General features: G+C 41.5%; 1 protein-coding gene and 1 long non-coding RNA gene across 4 annotated transcripts in view; both read left to right on the top strand.

Moving 5' to 3' along the window:
* Positions 1–16,389, top strand: part of LOC309369078 (uncharacterized protein) — a 421,063-nt gene that overhangs the window by 93,103 nt on the left and 311,571 nt on the right. The window lies entirely within an intron of this gene.
* On the top strand, positions 13,113–13,795 carry LOC309369448. Its single transcript, XR_014168142.1, has 2 exons — positions 13,113–13,252; positions 13,401–13,795. It is a non-coding gene; the product is annotated as an uncharacterized lncRNA (long non-coding RNA).

Below are 16,389 nucleotides of genomic sequence, written 5' to 3'. Positions count from 1 at the left end.
TAGCAGAGGTACAAGAAACATTGGACAAAAAAATAGAGGGAATGGTAGGGGAACTCTCAAACAAAATCAAAGATTTAACAGTTAGATCAAAGACAATGGAAGAGCCAGTGAAAAGAATTCAAAAGGAAGTTAAGGAAAATAGGAAAGACACAGAACAAATTAAAGATGAAGCTGCAGACTTAAGTAAAATTCAAGAGCAGGTGTGGGACAATATGGCAATGCTGGAGATGCATCAGAGGCAGATGAATTTGAAATTTAGAGGGGTAGTTGAAGAGATGAATGAAAATATAAATATAAAAATAAAAATGATCAAAGAATTGGCAAGATGGATATGAAAGAGGAAGAAATTGAATACACAGTAGAAAATGTATTTAGAATAAAAGTAAGATCTTTAAGGGCTAAAACAAAGAAACTATCCGGATACTGTCTGATGATTTTCAACTCCTTAGATATGAGAAATGCAATCTTGAGAACGAGTTATAACAATAAGTTGATAATTGGTGGGAAGCCAATTATTATTTTTTAAAGAAATTCCTACCAGATTTTTACGAAAAAGAGACGAATATAAACAATTGGTGAGCTTGTTGAAGAGAAATGGGATTCAACATAGGTGGGAATTTCCCAAAGGGATTTCTTTTTATTACAAAGATAAAAGATTTAGATTAACAGACTTCCAAGAGGTGAGGAAATTCTCAAGGAGATATGAGGAATTAGGAATGTTGGAAGGAAACCGAGTTGGTCCCAGACCTGCAGGAAAGGAGCTTGAGCCAGGTGTTTCCTGCTTTGCAGGGGGTTGGATTCGATGGCCCTTGTGGTCTCTTCCAACTCTATGATTCTATGATTCTAAGAAGGAAGAAGGAAGAAGGAGAGAAAAGAAAGAAACGGAAGAGGAAGAAAAAGAAGGAGAGGAAGAAGTAGAAGAAGAGGAGGAAGAAGAAGTAGAAGAGGAATCAGACAACAAATCCACCCAAATTTAAATTAAATTTAAAAGTCGACTGTATTAGAAAATGACTTTGAAATTGTTAACTTGGAATGTGAATGGGCTGAACAATAAATGTAAAAGAAATAAACTGGAAACTGTTCTGGGGGAAAAGAGAATATAGATGTAATTTGTTTACAGGAAACCCACGTCACAAAACTATGGAATGAAGGTCTGAAATTCACAGCATGTACGACCTTAAAAGAAAACAAAATGAAAATGATGTACCGCTGGTATATCACCCCTGTCAAACTAGCAAAAATGTACAGAATGAGTAACAAAGCATGTTGGAAATGCAAAACAAAAGACAGAGAGTTTTTTCACATGTGGTGGACATGTGGGGGAAAAAATTGGGATATGATATATAATGAATTGAAAAAAAATATTTAAATATACTTTCCCAAAAAAAGCAGTCTTTTTTGCTGGGGATGATAGGTAATTAATTAAAAAAAAGCAGACCACAAACTATTCATGTATGCTACGACTGCCACCAGAATCTTAGCAGCCCAAAAATGGAAAACCCAGGAAATACCAACCTTAATGGAGTGGCAGACGAAAAAGGTCGAATATGTAGAATTGGCGAAATAGACTCATAGGATTTGGAACCAAGAAGAAACAAAGTTCAAAAAGGAATGGAATAAATTTGTTGAGTATATAGGTAATAACTGCAGAAGCTTAAAGACTGAAGCAGGGTTAAAATAAATCTTGTGATGTGGATAGACGGTAATTAAGATACTGAGAGAGAGAAAATTAAATATGAAAGCCGGATGAAAGGAGGGAGGGAAGTCTGGGCATGACAGTACGCGTGGTAAATAAGTAGACATACAATTGTTGAAATGAAGAGTATTTATTTGTTTATGTTGTGGAAAATTTAATAAAAAGCATTTTAAAAAACAAAAAAAATACAAAATACACATCTGTAACCCCCCTCCCCACCAAATTTTAAAAGGGCATTAGATGTCAATCAGCCAAAGGTCTGCTTAAAAAGGTGCCTATTTGACAGACTCCTAAAGCTGTATAATAGTTTTTCTGACCTCTGAATGAATTCTTTGATGGGAAGTGAGATTGCACCTCGTACTGAAGCTCTTTCCACATTTCACACATTGATAGGGTTTCTCCCCTGTATGAATTATTTGATGGGAAGTGAGATGGCAGCTCTTACTGAAGCTTTTTCCACATTCCAAGCACTGATAGGGTTTCTCCCTTGTATGAATTCTTTGATGGATATTGAGATGGCATCTCTTACTGAAACTCTTTCCACATTCCACACACTGATAGGGTTTCTTTCCAATGAGATTTCTTTTTTTAAAAAAATATATTTATTTGCTTTTACAGAAAAAAGAAACATAACAACCACAAAAATGAAGAGAAACAAAAACAGTCACAAATACAAATAGAAAAAATAAAAATAAAAATTCCAACTTTTAAATTTATGCTTACAAAGACTTCCTTTCTTGATTTCCTCACGCCTCCCTTTTTTGTGTTCCTCTTTACCCAATCGTATACAGCAAATGCTTACCTTCTTTCAGAACTCATTTCTAATTATTAAAATCATTCTATTATGTCTCCAAACTTTCCTCCTTATATTTAAACACCTTTGACATATTATTTACTTTTGACATAATATAACTTTAGTCTTTCACCCATTTTCTATTACATTTTTACATATTTTTAAACCTGTATCCCTAATGCCATATTATTTTTATATCCAACATCATTTTAACATTCATAAACTTTGCAGTGTTTCTGCAAATAGTCTTTAAACTTCTTCCAGTCCTCTTCCACCGCTTCTTCTCCCAGGTCTCGGATTCTGCCAGTCATTTCTGCCATCTCCATATAGTCTATTACTTGCATCTGCCATTCTTCCAAGGTGGGCAAATCTTGTGTCTTCCAATGCTTTGCGATAAGTATTCTTGCTGCTGTTGTTCCGTACATAAAAAACGTTCTATCTTTCTTTGGCACCAATTGGCCGACGATGCCCAGGAGAAAGGCCTCTGGTTTCTTAAGGAAGGTATATTTAAATACCTTTTTCAGTTCATTTTATAACATCTCCCAGAAAGCCTTAATCTTTGGGAACGTCCACCAAAGGTGAAAGAATGTACCCTCATTTTCTTTACATTTCCAACATTTATTATCAGGCAGGTGATAGATTTTAGCAAGCTTGACTGGGGTCATGTACCACCTATAAATCATTTTCATAATATTCTCTCTTAAGGCATTACATGCCGTAAACTTCATACCGGTGGTCCACAACTTTTCCCAGTCTGCAAACATAATGTTATGACCAATGTCCTGTGCCCATTTAATCATAGCTGATTTAACTGTTTCATCCTGTGTATTCCATTTTAACAGCAAGTTATACATTCTTGAAAGAATCTTAGTTTTAGGTTCTAACAATTCTGTTTCCAATTTCGATTTTTCCACCTGGAAGCCCAATTTTTTGTCCAAATTATAGGCCTCTCTTATTTGATAATAATGAAGCCAATCTCGCACTTTATCTTTTAATTTCTCAAAACTGTGCAGTTTCAATTTATCTCCTTCTTGTTCTAATATCTCCCAATATTTTGGCCATTTGGCCTCCATATTGAGTCTTTTCAGAGCCTTTGCCTCCATGGGTGACAACCACCTTGGGGTCTTATTTTCCAATAAATCTTTGTACCTTATCCAGACATTAAATAATGCTTTCCTGACAATATGGTGTTTGAAAGCTTTGTGCGCTTTAACCTTGTCGTACCACAAATATGCATGCCATCCAAAAGCATTGTTAAAACCTTCCAAATCCAAAATGTCAGTGTTCTCAAGAAGCAGCCAGTCTCTCAACCAGCAGAAAGCCGCTGATTCATAGTAAAGTTTAAAGTCTGGCAGGGCAAACCCCCCTCTTTCCTTCACATCAGTTAATATTTTAAATTTTATTCTGGGCTTTTTGCCCTGCCAGACAAATTTAGAGATATCTCTCTGCCACCTCTTGAAACAATCCATCTTGTCCACAATCTGCAAAGTTTGAAACAAAAATAACATTTTTGGCAATACATTCATCTTTATAGCTGCAATTCGACCCAACAAGGAAAGCTTCAATTTTGACCAAATTTCTAAATCTTTTTTTAACTTCTGACCAACATTTCTCATAGTTATCTTTAAATAAGTTCAAGTTTTTTGCAGTCTTATTAATCCCTAGGTATTTCACTTTCTTAGCCACAATTAAACCTGTCTCATTCTGAAACCCTTCTTTTTCCATTGATGTTAAATTTTTCTCTAAAACCTTAGTTTTAAGCTTGTTTAGTTTAAATCCTGCCACATGACCAAATTCTTGAATCAATTCTAAAACCCTTTTCGTACTAGATTTTGGCTCCTGTAATGTCAAAACCAGGTCATCTGCGAAGGCTTTCAATTTATATTGTTTAGCTCCGACCTGAATTCTTTTAATCAACCGATCCCTTCTAATCATGTTCAACAGCACCTCCAGGACTGAAATAAATAGTAATGGAGAGATAGGGCAGCCCTGACATGTTCCTTTTTCTATCTTAAATTCTTCTGTCACCACATTGTTAACTATCAATTTTGCTTTTTGTTCTGAATAGATTGCATCTATACCATTTTCAAACCCCTGTCCCACTCCCATTCCCTTAAGATTTTTCTTCATAAAATTCCAAGAAATATTATCAAAGGCCTTCTCCGCATCAATAAAAATTAATACTGCTTTTGTATTAATATTCGTTTGCAGCAACTCCAAAATATCAATTTTGTTCCTTGTATTGTCAGACAAATGTCTGCCTGGTAGAAAGCCTGCCTGATCCTTATGTATCACTTCAGTTAACACTCTTTTTAATCTATTGGCTAAAATATCTGCGAAAATTTTGTAATCCACATTTAAAAGGGAGATGGGATGATAGTTCTTAAGTTGTGTCTTTTCAGATTCTGTTTTCAGTATTAGTGTGATAAAAGCTTCTTTCCACGACTCCGGCGCCTTCTTCCGCTCCATAATTTCATTACAGACCTCCTTTAGTGGTTGAATTAAATAGTCTTTCAAAGTCCTATAGTACTTGGAGGTTAGCCTGTCCGGCCCTGGAGACTGGCCCAGTTGCATATTCTGAATGGCACCTTCAATCTCCTGTTCTGTAATTTTATAGTTCAACATTATCTTATTTTCTTGATATATTTTTTGTAATCCATTAGTTCTTAAAAATTGGTCTATATCAGTCTCTTTCTGTGGCCCTTGAGTATAAAGTTGTTTAAAGTATCTCTGGAAGCACTTTCTAATCTCCACCGGATTCTGAATATTTTTCCCTTCAATCTCAAGATTTGTAATTGTATTTAACTTCTGTCTTTTTTTCAACTGCCACGCTAATAATTTTCCACATTTATTAGCTGACTCAAAAGTCTTTTGTCTCATTTGTTTAATTTTCCACTCAACTTCCTGATTTATCAGTTTCATACATTGTACTTGATATAACTTAATTTCTCTCAGAATCTCTTGTGACTTTGGTTTCGATCTTAGTTTCTTCTCTCCTATTTTCTCCAAAATTTTATCTTTTTTCTCATTTTGAGATCTCTTTTTTATTGCATTCTGTTGTATCAGGAACCCTCTCATGACCGCTTTGCTTGCATCTCAGATTACTCTTTTTTCAACCGTGGTTTTCAAATTTACTTCAAAATAGTCTCTCAAGGTCTTTGGGGCCTTCTTGACAATCTCATGATCTCTTAATAAGGTGTCATTCATCTTCCATCTGAAGGAACCAATAGGTGTTAGTTTCATTTCCATCTTTACAGCATTATGGTCAGAGCAAGTTTTTGGGCACATTTCCACCTTTTTTTGTCTTAGGTGCCAGTCCTCTAGTTCAGTGTTTCCCAACCGGTGTTCCGCGGCACACTAGTGTGCCGTGAGACATTGCCTAGTGTGCCGTGGGAGGGAGGCGGGCGAGGCGGGCGGCGAGAGGCGGGCGGCGGCGGTGAGCACACGCGGGGCGGCGAGCGAGCTCCCTCCCACATCCCATTGCCGCGAATGCAGGCTTTCGCTGAAGCCTGGAGAGCGAGAGGGGTCGGTGCGCACCGACCCCTCTTGCTCTCCAGGCTTAAGGAAGCTATCCCCCCACCCGCGCAAGCTCCCAGAGCGATGCCAAAGCTGCGAGCACCTTCACCATCGCTCTCCGACCTGCTCTGGGGGCTGGGGACGGGAGAAGCTCCGGCTTCCCCCGCCCCCAGCCCGCGCAAGGTCCCAGAGCGATGGTGAAGGTGCGCGCACCTTTGCCATCGCTCTCCGACCTGCTCTGGGGGCTGCGGACGGGAGAAGCTCCGGCTTCCCCCGCCCCCAGCCCGCGCAAGGTCCCAGAGCGATGTGGAAGGTGCGCGCACCTTCGCCATCGCTCTCCGACCCGTTGGGGGGCTGGGGACGGGAGAAGCTCCGGCTTCCCCCACCCCCAGCCCGCGCTAGGTCCCAGAGCGATGGCGAAGGTGCACGCACCTTCGCCATCGCTCTCCGACCCGTTGGGGGGCTGGGGACGGGAGAAGCTCCGGCTTCCCCCGCCCCCAGCCCGCGCAAGGTCCCAGAGCAATGCCGAAAGTGCGCACACCTTCGCCATCGCTCTCTGACCTGCTCTGGCGGCTGGGGGCGGGGGAAGCTCGGGCTTCCACCACCCCCAGCTCCTGCAAGCTCCGGGAGCAATGGCAAAGGTGCGCTCACCTTCGCCATCGCTCTCGGACCCTTTCTGGGGGCTGGGGGTGGGGGAAGCTCTGGCTTCCCCCACCTCCAGCCCCGCAAGCTCTGGGAGTGATGGCGAAGGTGCGCTCACCTTTGCCATCGCTCTCGGACCCTTTCTGGGGGCTGGGGGCGGGGGAAGCTCGGGCTTCCCCCACCCCCAGTCCCGCAAGCTCCGGGAGCCACTCTGGCTCCCATTCTGGGGGCTGGGGTCGGGGGAAGCTCGGGCTTCTCCCGCCCCAGCCCCGCGTCTGGGGGGGGGGGGAAATAATTTTTTTCCCTTTATTTCCCCCCAAAAATCTAGGTGCGTCCTATGGGCCGGTGCGTCCTATAGGGCGAAAAATACGGTAGTCCATATAGGCACAGAGTTAATTTTTTAAACATTTTCTAATGGTGGTGTGCCTCGAGATTTTTTTCATGAAACAAGTGTGCCTTTGCCCAAAAAAGGTTGGGAAACACTGCTCTAGTTATCCATATTTGGTCAATTCTGGTCCATGTCATTTTGGCTTCAGAAAAAAAAGTCACTTCTCCACCTAGGGGATTTTTAGTTCTCCAAATATCAATCAAATCCATATTGTCAGTCAGTTCAAAAAAAGTTTTTGGTAGTCTGCCCTCTTTTGTTACAATCTGTTTTTGTGCTTTATCCATGTTCGTAGATACCACTCCATTCATATCTCCCATCATAATGATGTTATTGTAGTCTATATAGTCCAACATTGTCTCATGCAACTTCTTGTAAAATTCCGCTTTCCCCTCATTTGGTGCGTAAATTCCTAAAATCAAAAAATTTTCTCCTTGGGTTTGGATTTCAATTGCCAAAATTCTTTCTTGCTCATCTTTAAAAAGAAATTTTGGTGATAGGCTTTCTTTTGCATAGATAACAACTCCTCTCTTCTTTACTTTATCCGATGAAATAAATTCTTGGCCTAGTCTTTTGTTAATTTAAACTTTCCTGTGGAACCTAATCACATGTGTTTCCTGTAGACAAATTAAGTCCAATTGCTCCTTTTTTAATAAATGAAAAATTTTCCTCCTCTTCTCAGGGGAGTTCAAACCATGAATGTTCCAACTTAATAGTTGCAGGGACATGTTGAAGTAGTTCTATTTTCCTCCTACTGCTCCCAGAAGTTCTTCCTCCTTTGACGGTGGTATTGCTTTCCCAGGCTCGTCAAGACCCAAGGGTGTAAGTGCAAAACTTAATGGTCCAGGTCTTAAGGCTCTTAATTCTTCCTCAGTTCCTTTCTGAAGGTCTTCTCCGTAGTCACTCAAAAAATTTTCCTTGTCTTCAGCAGATTTAATTTTAACTTTTTTCCCTTTAAAGGTAAAAGATAGCCCCTGGGGGAACTCCCATCTAAAGACGATTCTGTTGCTTCTCAATAATATCACTAAATCTCCATAGTTAGATCTAAGTTCAAGTAAGTGTTTTGGGATGTCCTTGTAAATTTCCACTCTTGAATCTTTGATCTCTAAGGTCTTCTGAAAATGCGCACTCAGTATCTTATCTCTTTCTTCCTTTGTTCTGAGGGAGATCAGACAGTCTCTTGACTTGATCTTCCTCCCTCCCTTTCCAAGTCTGAATGCACTTACAATCTTAAAGTCTTTATCCTCTTCCAGAGACCAAAATTCTGCAAATTCCTGTGTCAAATACTCAATTAAGTCCTCCTTTTCAAGTTCTGGTACTGACCTAATTCTGAGGTTATTTTCCTTATTTTTTAATTCTATCATAGACAGAAGTGCCTGATGTTCACCAATCTGTTTATGCATAGGTTTAATTTCTTCTTGCACAGCCTCTACTTTCTGTTTGGCCTCCTCAGCAGTTTTACGATTTAATGTAGTGTCTTCCAATAATTTCCCAATGGATTGAGCTTTTAAACTGACTTGCTGAGTCAAATTATTAATACTGACTGTATTTTGGTCAATTTTAGTTGATTGTTCAGTCACTTGCTTACTTACACCATCCAATTTTTCAAAAATTTTATTTAACGCTGAGGTAAAGTCCCCTCCTGTGGCCATTCCTTCAGGCGTGGTTTGATCTAAATCTTCCTCTTGTGCCACAGGAACAGTGGGAACAGATGATCTGCATAGCTGTGAAATTATACTAGGCTGCTGTGTTTTGGCTTTAGCTGATCTTGTCTTCCCACTCATCCCACTTCTGTCTATAAGCCAAGGTCAGTCCCACGGTCTGCTTTTCCCATGGAAAATCCCCACGTCCAAAGATGGAAAAATCCCCCAGTAGTTGTACAGCTTCAATACTCCACTAGAGGGACACTATGTTTATCTTAAAAAGTCACAATTTGTAAAGTCTTTCCCAAATTTACAAAGTGTCCCTTAAAAGTTTACAACAGTAGCAGAAAACCTTATAAGTCCTTTAACTTTTGCAGAGTTAATCATATAAAAGTTACAATGTCTCCAAAAAGTGTGAGTTGCAATATGACAGTTCAAGCAGCCTGACAGTTCTGATAGTTTGGCAGCCCGATCGCCGGGAGTTCAAAGTATTTTTGTAAATCCACAAATGAAGAGGTAAAAGTCAAGTTTTCCTTCTTCCACCTCAATTTAGTTGAGGTGGAATCTTCTATTTGATGTTCAGATTTAGTTCTTTTAAAGTCAGTTTCCAAAGCATAAGTAAATTAAACGTCGTTGCTTTAAATCTTTAAACAGAACCGGGAGACGGACTTCCTAGTTGCGCATCTCGCTTGAGTGCCAAATTAAACTGTATTTAATCCCCGGTTCATTATACTTCACCTACTCACGGGTAGTTGTTTTTTAGCCGAATAGTCCCAGGAAAAAGGTCAGCGCTCACCGACAGCAGCTTCGCAGCTTCACCCCACAGAAAGAGCGATCGACTCACAGCACCGCGCCAACCCCGTCACACTCCGGAGAGCCTTACGGAGTCCCTTTGCATGTTTCAGGGGGCGCTAATGGTGCCCGCCGAGTCCCACGGCCACAGGCTATCACTGCCTGTGGTTTTTCCAGCAAGGGTCTCCGCTGAGCCGTAGCGGATGACCCGTTTCTGCGGAGCTTCCCCTTCACAAAGAGAAGGGGACCGCCATTGCCGTTCGCGCCGCCTCTGGAAGTCTTTCCAATGAGATTTCTTTGTTGGGAAGTGGAATGGGAGCTCTGACTGCAGCTCTCTCCACACTCCAAATTTTTACATGGCTTCTCCTTTCTGAGGATTTTGTTGTGGTCACCCTTAATCTCGATTTACAATTCATCACAATCTGCAATGGAGACAAAAACGGGTTAAAGCCTCAGGAACAAATGGAAAAGCAATGAAGGGAGTTGAATGTTTGTTTATTACCTTTGTTGTTTGTCATTAACCAACATATTCATTATTAGACTGATGGGTTGTTGAATGTTGCTTGGTTTGCTATACCAGAGTGGCCAAAATTGTGGAAGCCTTTTGGAAAAAATCATATATCAATGGAAAGATAATTTAATCCAGAATGTAATACAACAAAGTTTGTTCAATTATCTGTATTCTATCAAAACCTATAGCCAAATAACTAGGTAAAGGAAGTACACCTTGCTTAGGTTCACTTTTCTCAGCGTGTTATGTGATTGCTATCGTTGATTGGTTTTTTTGTGTTTTTTCATTTAGTGAGTTTGTAAAATATAATAAGATTAAAGAAATGACACAAAGAGTTGACTGTTTACCCAGAATGTGATGTAAAATAGCCAATGTGGTGTAGAATCATAGAATCATAGAGTTGGAAGAGACCACAAGGGCCATCGAGTCCAACCCCCTGCCAAGCAGGAAACACCATCAGAGCACTCCTGACATATGGTTGTCAAGCCTCTGCTTAAAGACCTCCAAAGAAGGAGACTCCACCACACTCCATGGCAGCAAATTCCACTGTCGAACAGCTCTTACTGTCAGGAAGTTCTTCCTAATGCTTAGGTGGAATCTTCTCTCTTGTAGTTTGGATCCATTGCTCCATGTCCGCTTCTCTGGAGCAGCAGAAAACCTTTCTCCCTCCTCTATGTGACATCCTTTTATATATTTGAACATGGCTATCATATCACCCCTTAACCTCCTCTTCTCCAGGCTAAACATGCCCAGCTCCCTTAGCCGTTCCTCATAAGGCATCGTTTCCAGGCCTTTGACCATTTTGGTTGCCCTCCTCTGGACACGTTCCAGCTTGTCAGTGTCCTTCTTGAACTGTGGCACCCAGAACTGGACACAGTACTCCAGGTGAGGTCTGACCAGAGCAGAATACAGTGGCACTATTACTTCCCTTGATCTAGATGCTATACTCCTATTGATGCAGCCCAGAATTGCATTGGCTTTTTTAGCTGCCGCGTCACACTGTTGGCTCATGTCAAGTTTGTGGTCAACCAAGACTCCTAGATCCTTTTCACGTGTACTGCTCTCAAGCCAGGTGTCACCCATCTTGTATTTGTGCCTCTCATTTTTTTTGCCCAAGTGCAATACTTTACATTTCTCCCTGTTAAAATTCATCTTGTTTGTTTTGGCCCAGTTCTCTAATCTGTCAAGGTCGTTTTGAAGTGTGATCCTGTCCTCTGGGGTGTTAGCCACCCTTCCCAGTTTGGTGTCATCTGCAAATTTGATCAGGATGCCCTTGAGTCCATCATCCAAGTCATTGATAAAGATGTTGAATAAGACCGGGCCCAAGACAGAACCCTGTGGCACCCCACTAGTCATCTCCAGGATGAAGAGGAATCATTGATGAGCACCCTTTGGGTTCGGTCAGTCAGTGGTTAAGAGCGGTAGACTCCTAATCTGGTGAACTGGGTTTGTGTCTCCGCTCCTCCACATGCAGCTGCTGGGTGACCTTGGACTAGTCACACTTCTCTGAAGTCTCTCAGCCCCACTCACCTCACAGAGTGTTTGTTGTGGGGGGGGGAGGGAAAGGAGAATGTTAAAAGCTTTGAGTCTCCTAAGGGTAGTAATAAAGTGGGATATCAAATCCAAATTCTTCTTATTCTTCTTCTTCTTCTTCTTCTACTACTACTACTACTACCACTACTACTACTTCTATTAAGTGAACAAGGCTACAGTCATGAAGAAATTAGAAGAAAGATTTTGGGAAACATAACCAAAGCTGGCATTCCTATATTTTTGAAGAGGTATAAGGGGACTCAGTCACTCCAAAATCAGACTGGTAAAGGCAGGAAAAGGTGCACAACAGCAAGTGACGATCGAAGAATGAAGAGACTGTGCCTACGTGACAGAAGAAAATCATCTGGGTGTATACAAGATGAGAAGACGAAATGTAATGTGAAGTTGAGTGCAAGGACTGGTCTAAATGCTAGAGTTCTAAGGAAAAAGCCATGGTTATCTCTGAAGCAAAGGTTGAAAAGATTAAACTGGGCTACAACCCATGGTAACAGGACAGCGGAACAATGGGACAGTGTTATTTGGAGTAATGAGACCCAAATCTCCTTGCTTGGTAGTGATGGCATGGAAAACGCGGGGAGAAGAATCAGAGAAGATTTATATCCTACAGTGGAACCTTGGGTTATGTACCGTCCTCCTTATGAACGCTTCGGGTAATGAACTCCGCTAACCTGGAAGCAGGTCTCCTGGTAGCGAACTTTACCCCGGGATGTGAGCGAAAGCGTGTCTCAGGATAAAAATGGATTCGGGTTAAAAATGGACCTCTGGAACGGATTAAGTTCTTAACCCGAGGTACCACTGTCTTTCTAAATAAACCTCAACTACTAAAACTGCCAGCCTTCCGTGTCTTGTGTGAGGGAAGTGCTATACCTGACAACATAACACCGTTTTGAAAGACCTACATTGGCTTCAGTACATTTCCGGGCACAATTCAAAGTGTTGGTGCTGACCTTTAAAGCCCTAAACATACTGGGCTCAGTATCCCTGAATGAGCATCTCCACCCCCACCATTCAACCTGGATACTGTGGTCCAGCTACGAAGGCCTTCTGGCAGTTCCCTCACAGCAAGAAGCTAAGTTACAGGGAACCAGGCAGAGGGCCTTCTTGGTAGTGGCACCCACCCTGAGGAACGCCCTCCCACCAGATGTCAAGGAAATAAACAACTACCAGACTTTTAGAAGACATCTGAAGACAGCCCTGTTTAGGGAAGCTTTTGATATTTGATGGATTATTGTATTTTAATATTTTTGTTGGAAGCAAACCAGAGTGGCTGGGGATACCCAGCCAGATGGGCTGGGTATAAATAAACTATCATCATCATCATCATCTTAACCAGAGGTACCACTGTACATGTATTACACCTACTGTGAAACACCCAGTTAGTGTTATGATCTGGGGTTGTATGGCAGCAAAAGGTGTGGGCAGAATTTGCGTCATCAAAGGGAATATAAATGCCCCAAAATGCATAAATGAAATACTTGAGCCCAAACTGAGGTGTTCCACATGTGATCTTTCCCCAGATACTGAAGCATATTTATATAAATATTTACTTATTTATTTTTATTTTTTATTTCCACAGGATTCAGCTCCATGTCATGTTGCTGCTGTGTGCAAAAGGTGGCTTCAAGATCATCATATTCCATTTAACACCCGTGAAGTTAAATGCTGGAAATGTAAAGAAAAAGAAGGAACCTTTTACCACATGTGGTGAATGTGCCCCAAGGTAAAAGACTTCTGGCAAAGGATTTATAATGAATTTTAAAAAGTGTTGAAAAACACATTTATTAAAAAACCTGAAGCCTTTTTACTTGGTATAGTGGGGGGTGAAATCCCCAAAAAGTTTGTTACTTTTTTTCTGTATGCCACAACAGCTGCGAGAATATTGCTAGCGAAGAATTAGAAGAAACAAGATTTACCAACTATCGAAGAATGGCAGATGAAGATGATGGACTATATGGAATTTGCCGAACTGACCGGGAGACTCCAAGACCAGAGAGAAGAGACGGTGGAAGAAGATTGGAAGAAGTTTAAGGAATATTTGAAAAAATATGTTAATATTTAAATCTTAGAATAGCTTTGGAAGTGGATGTAGGTGGTGGAGTTAGAAGACAGTGTATTTTATAAGTGATAAAATGTGAAGTTTTTTATGGTTAAAGTAAGCGGGGGGGAGATGGTTAGAAATTATGATATATGTAAACTGCTAAAGATGAAGTAAAATGAAAATCAGATAGGTGGGACTTGGGGAAGCCCACTTAACAATGTTAAGGATATGACAAGAATTTATTTGTATTGTTTGTCTTTTATGTTTGTATTTTTCATTTGTGCTATAAAATAAATAAATAATTTTTTTGGGGGGGATCAAGATAATCATATTCCACTGCTGGAATGGCCTGGCAATAGTCCAGACCTTAACCCAAGCGAAAGTCTATGGAGCAGACTAAAGAAACTTGTTAGTCAGAAGCAACCCAGCAATTAATAGAGGCAATAATTCAATCTTGGTTTCACATTATTACAGCTGCAGAAATAAAAAAAACTTGGTTCACTCCATGGGATGCAGGAGAAGAACTCTTGGGTGGCCTTCCCACTGTTTGTGCTCTACACCCTGACTCTGCTTGGGAATTTCACGATCCTCTATGTCATCAAGATTGACCAAAGCCTCCATGAGCCCATGTACTTCTTCCTTTGCATGCTCGCCTGCTCGGATCTGGGCCTCTCCATTTCCACCATGCCAACAATGCTGGGAGTCTATTGGTTTCACTGCCTGGGAAGACGTTGCAAGGCCGTAATTAAAGCTAAAGGTTACAAAACCAAGTATTAGTTGACATGGTGAGAATTTTTGCATATCTCCTTTTTTCTATGTGTTTCACATTTCTTCTTTATGACTGATGTTCTAATAAATACTCCTTCATAAACGTTATTGCATTACATTCTTCATTAAATAATCTTTCCATTGATATATAATTTTATGGTATTATTCCCAAAAAAAGTGGTGTTATGAGCCATCAAACCTCAGAAATACACTTTTCCCAAAAGGTTTCTACAATTTTGGCCACTAGTGTAAGTTGTTCATTTTAAAGTTAATATACTTTTTATATCTCACTGCAGACAGGTGACAGCAGTCACGAAATTAAAAGACGCCTGCTTCTTGGGAGAAAAGCAATAACAAACCTAGACAGCATCTTAAAAAGCAGAGACATCATCTTGCCAACAAAGGTCTGTATAGTTCAAGCTATGGTTTTCCCAGTAGTGATGTATGGAAGTGAGAGCTGGACCATAAAGAAGGCTGATCGCCAAAGAACTGATGCTTTTGAATTCTGGTGCTGGAGAAGACTCTTGAGAGTCCCATGGACTGCAAGAAGATCAAACGCATCCATTCTGAAGGAAATCACCCCTGAGTGCTCACTGGAAGGACAGATCGTGAAGCTGAGGCTCCAATACTTTGGCCACCTCATGAGAAGAGAAGACTCCCTGGAAAAGACCCTGATGTTGGGAAAGATGGAGGGCACAAGGAGAAGGGGATGACAGAAGACGAGATGGTTGGATAGTGTTCTCAAAGCTACCAGCATGAGTTTGACCAAACTGCGGGAGGCAGTGGAAGACAGGGGTGCCTGGTGTGCTCTGGTCCATGGGGTCATGAAGAGTCAGACACGACTAAACGACTAAACAACAACACTTTTTATATCAGATTCATATTGTTATTATTAATGTTTCATGTTTATATATGTGTTGGAAGCCACCCAGAGTGGCTGGGGCAACCCAGCCAGATGGGCAGGGTATAAATAAAAATTATTATTATTATTATTGCTAGTACTACCTGAGATTCAATCAGCCTGAGGTATTTTTTGAATTCCCAGGCTGATATGACGATCCCACAGGGAGACTTACCAAGAGAGGCCACGATCCCACAATTCTCCTCCATGACGTCCTTATGCAGCGCTCTCTGGTCAGGATACAGCAACGCCCACTCCTCGTCCGTGAAATGAACAGTGACATCTTCAAAGCACACTGGACCCTAAAGGAAAAAGGGAAATGTCCTCCTCTGAAACAACACTGTTGCTCACTACCACTCCTTGAGCTAGGACATTGTTCTGCTCCTTGAACTCTGTCCCCACAAGGCAGCTTCCCCTGACCTGATCTGGTTCCACAGCTGCTGCTTCCATTCTGTCCCCATTCAAAGATGGATGAAGAGGTTTAGCCAGTATCACTGTGTCACCTGCAAGAGAAAAAAGGTAAGGGGGAGGCTCAGAGTGCCTGCATCTCTCACAGGTGAATCAGTGCATATCAAACTACAGAGGGGCCTTTGAGAAAGTCTCGCCTGCCGAGTGCATTTGAATGTTTGGGCACATTTCAGATGTTAGTTGTGAAAAAATATATCTCCCCTCCTCTGGACCCTTGTTCCCAACTGTCACCCCCCAAAACAAGGTGAAAAGAACCCTCAGATGAGTTGGAAAACCAACAGAATGAGACCAAATGGAGAAAAACCACCTTCCTCCTTACCCAGTGGCCTCTCTCTGGTGTCCAACGGAGGCCTCTCTGCCTCACAGGAATCCAGGTCCTTTTCTGCAAAATGATCCTTTCCCTGAAAAAGAAAGAAGGATTCAAAACAGAGGATGACGAGAAGGATTATTAAATGAATGTCAGGGCCAAAAACTTGAAGGGTGTTAGATCTCATTCCATGAATGCCTTGCAGAAAAAGAATGGGCCATCAGCAGACCATTATGGGATGTTCTCTGTCCTGTTTGGAGCCCCTTGGGAGTATCCAGAGGAAAGTCTCTCTCACCTGCTTTCTCTCCTCTGCCTGACTCAGGAGGAAACCTTCGGCCAGGGCCACCGCCTGGGAACTGGTCTCCGCTCCACAGT

This window comes from Podarcis melisellensis (assembly GCF_964234715.1).
Source record: "Podarcis melisellensis genome assembly, chromosome: 4".
Classification (NCBI taxonomy): domain Eukaryota; kingdom Metazoa; phylum Chordata; class Lepidosauria; order Squamata; family Lacertidae; genus Podarcis; species Podarcis melisellensis.
Note: the sequence above shows the minus strand (reverse complement) of the source record. Positions and strands in the feature narration are given on the sequence as shown.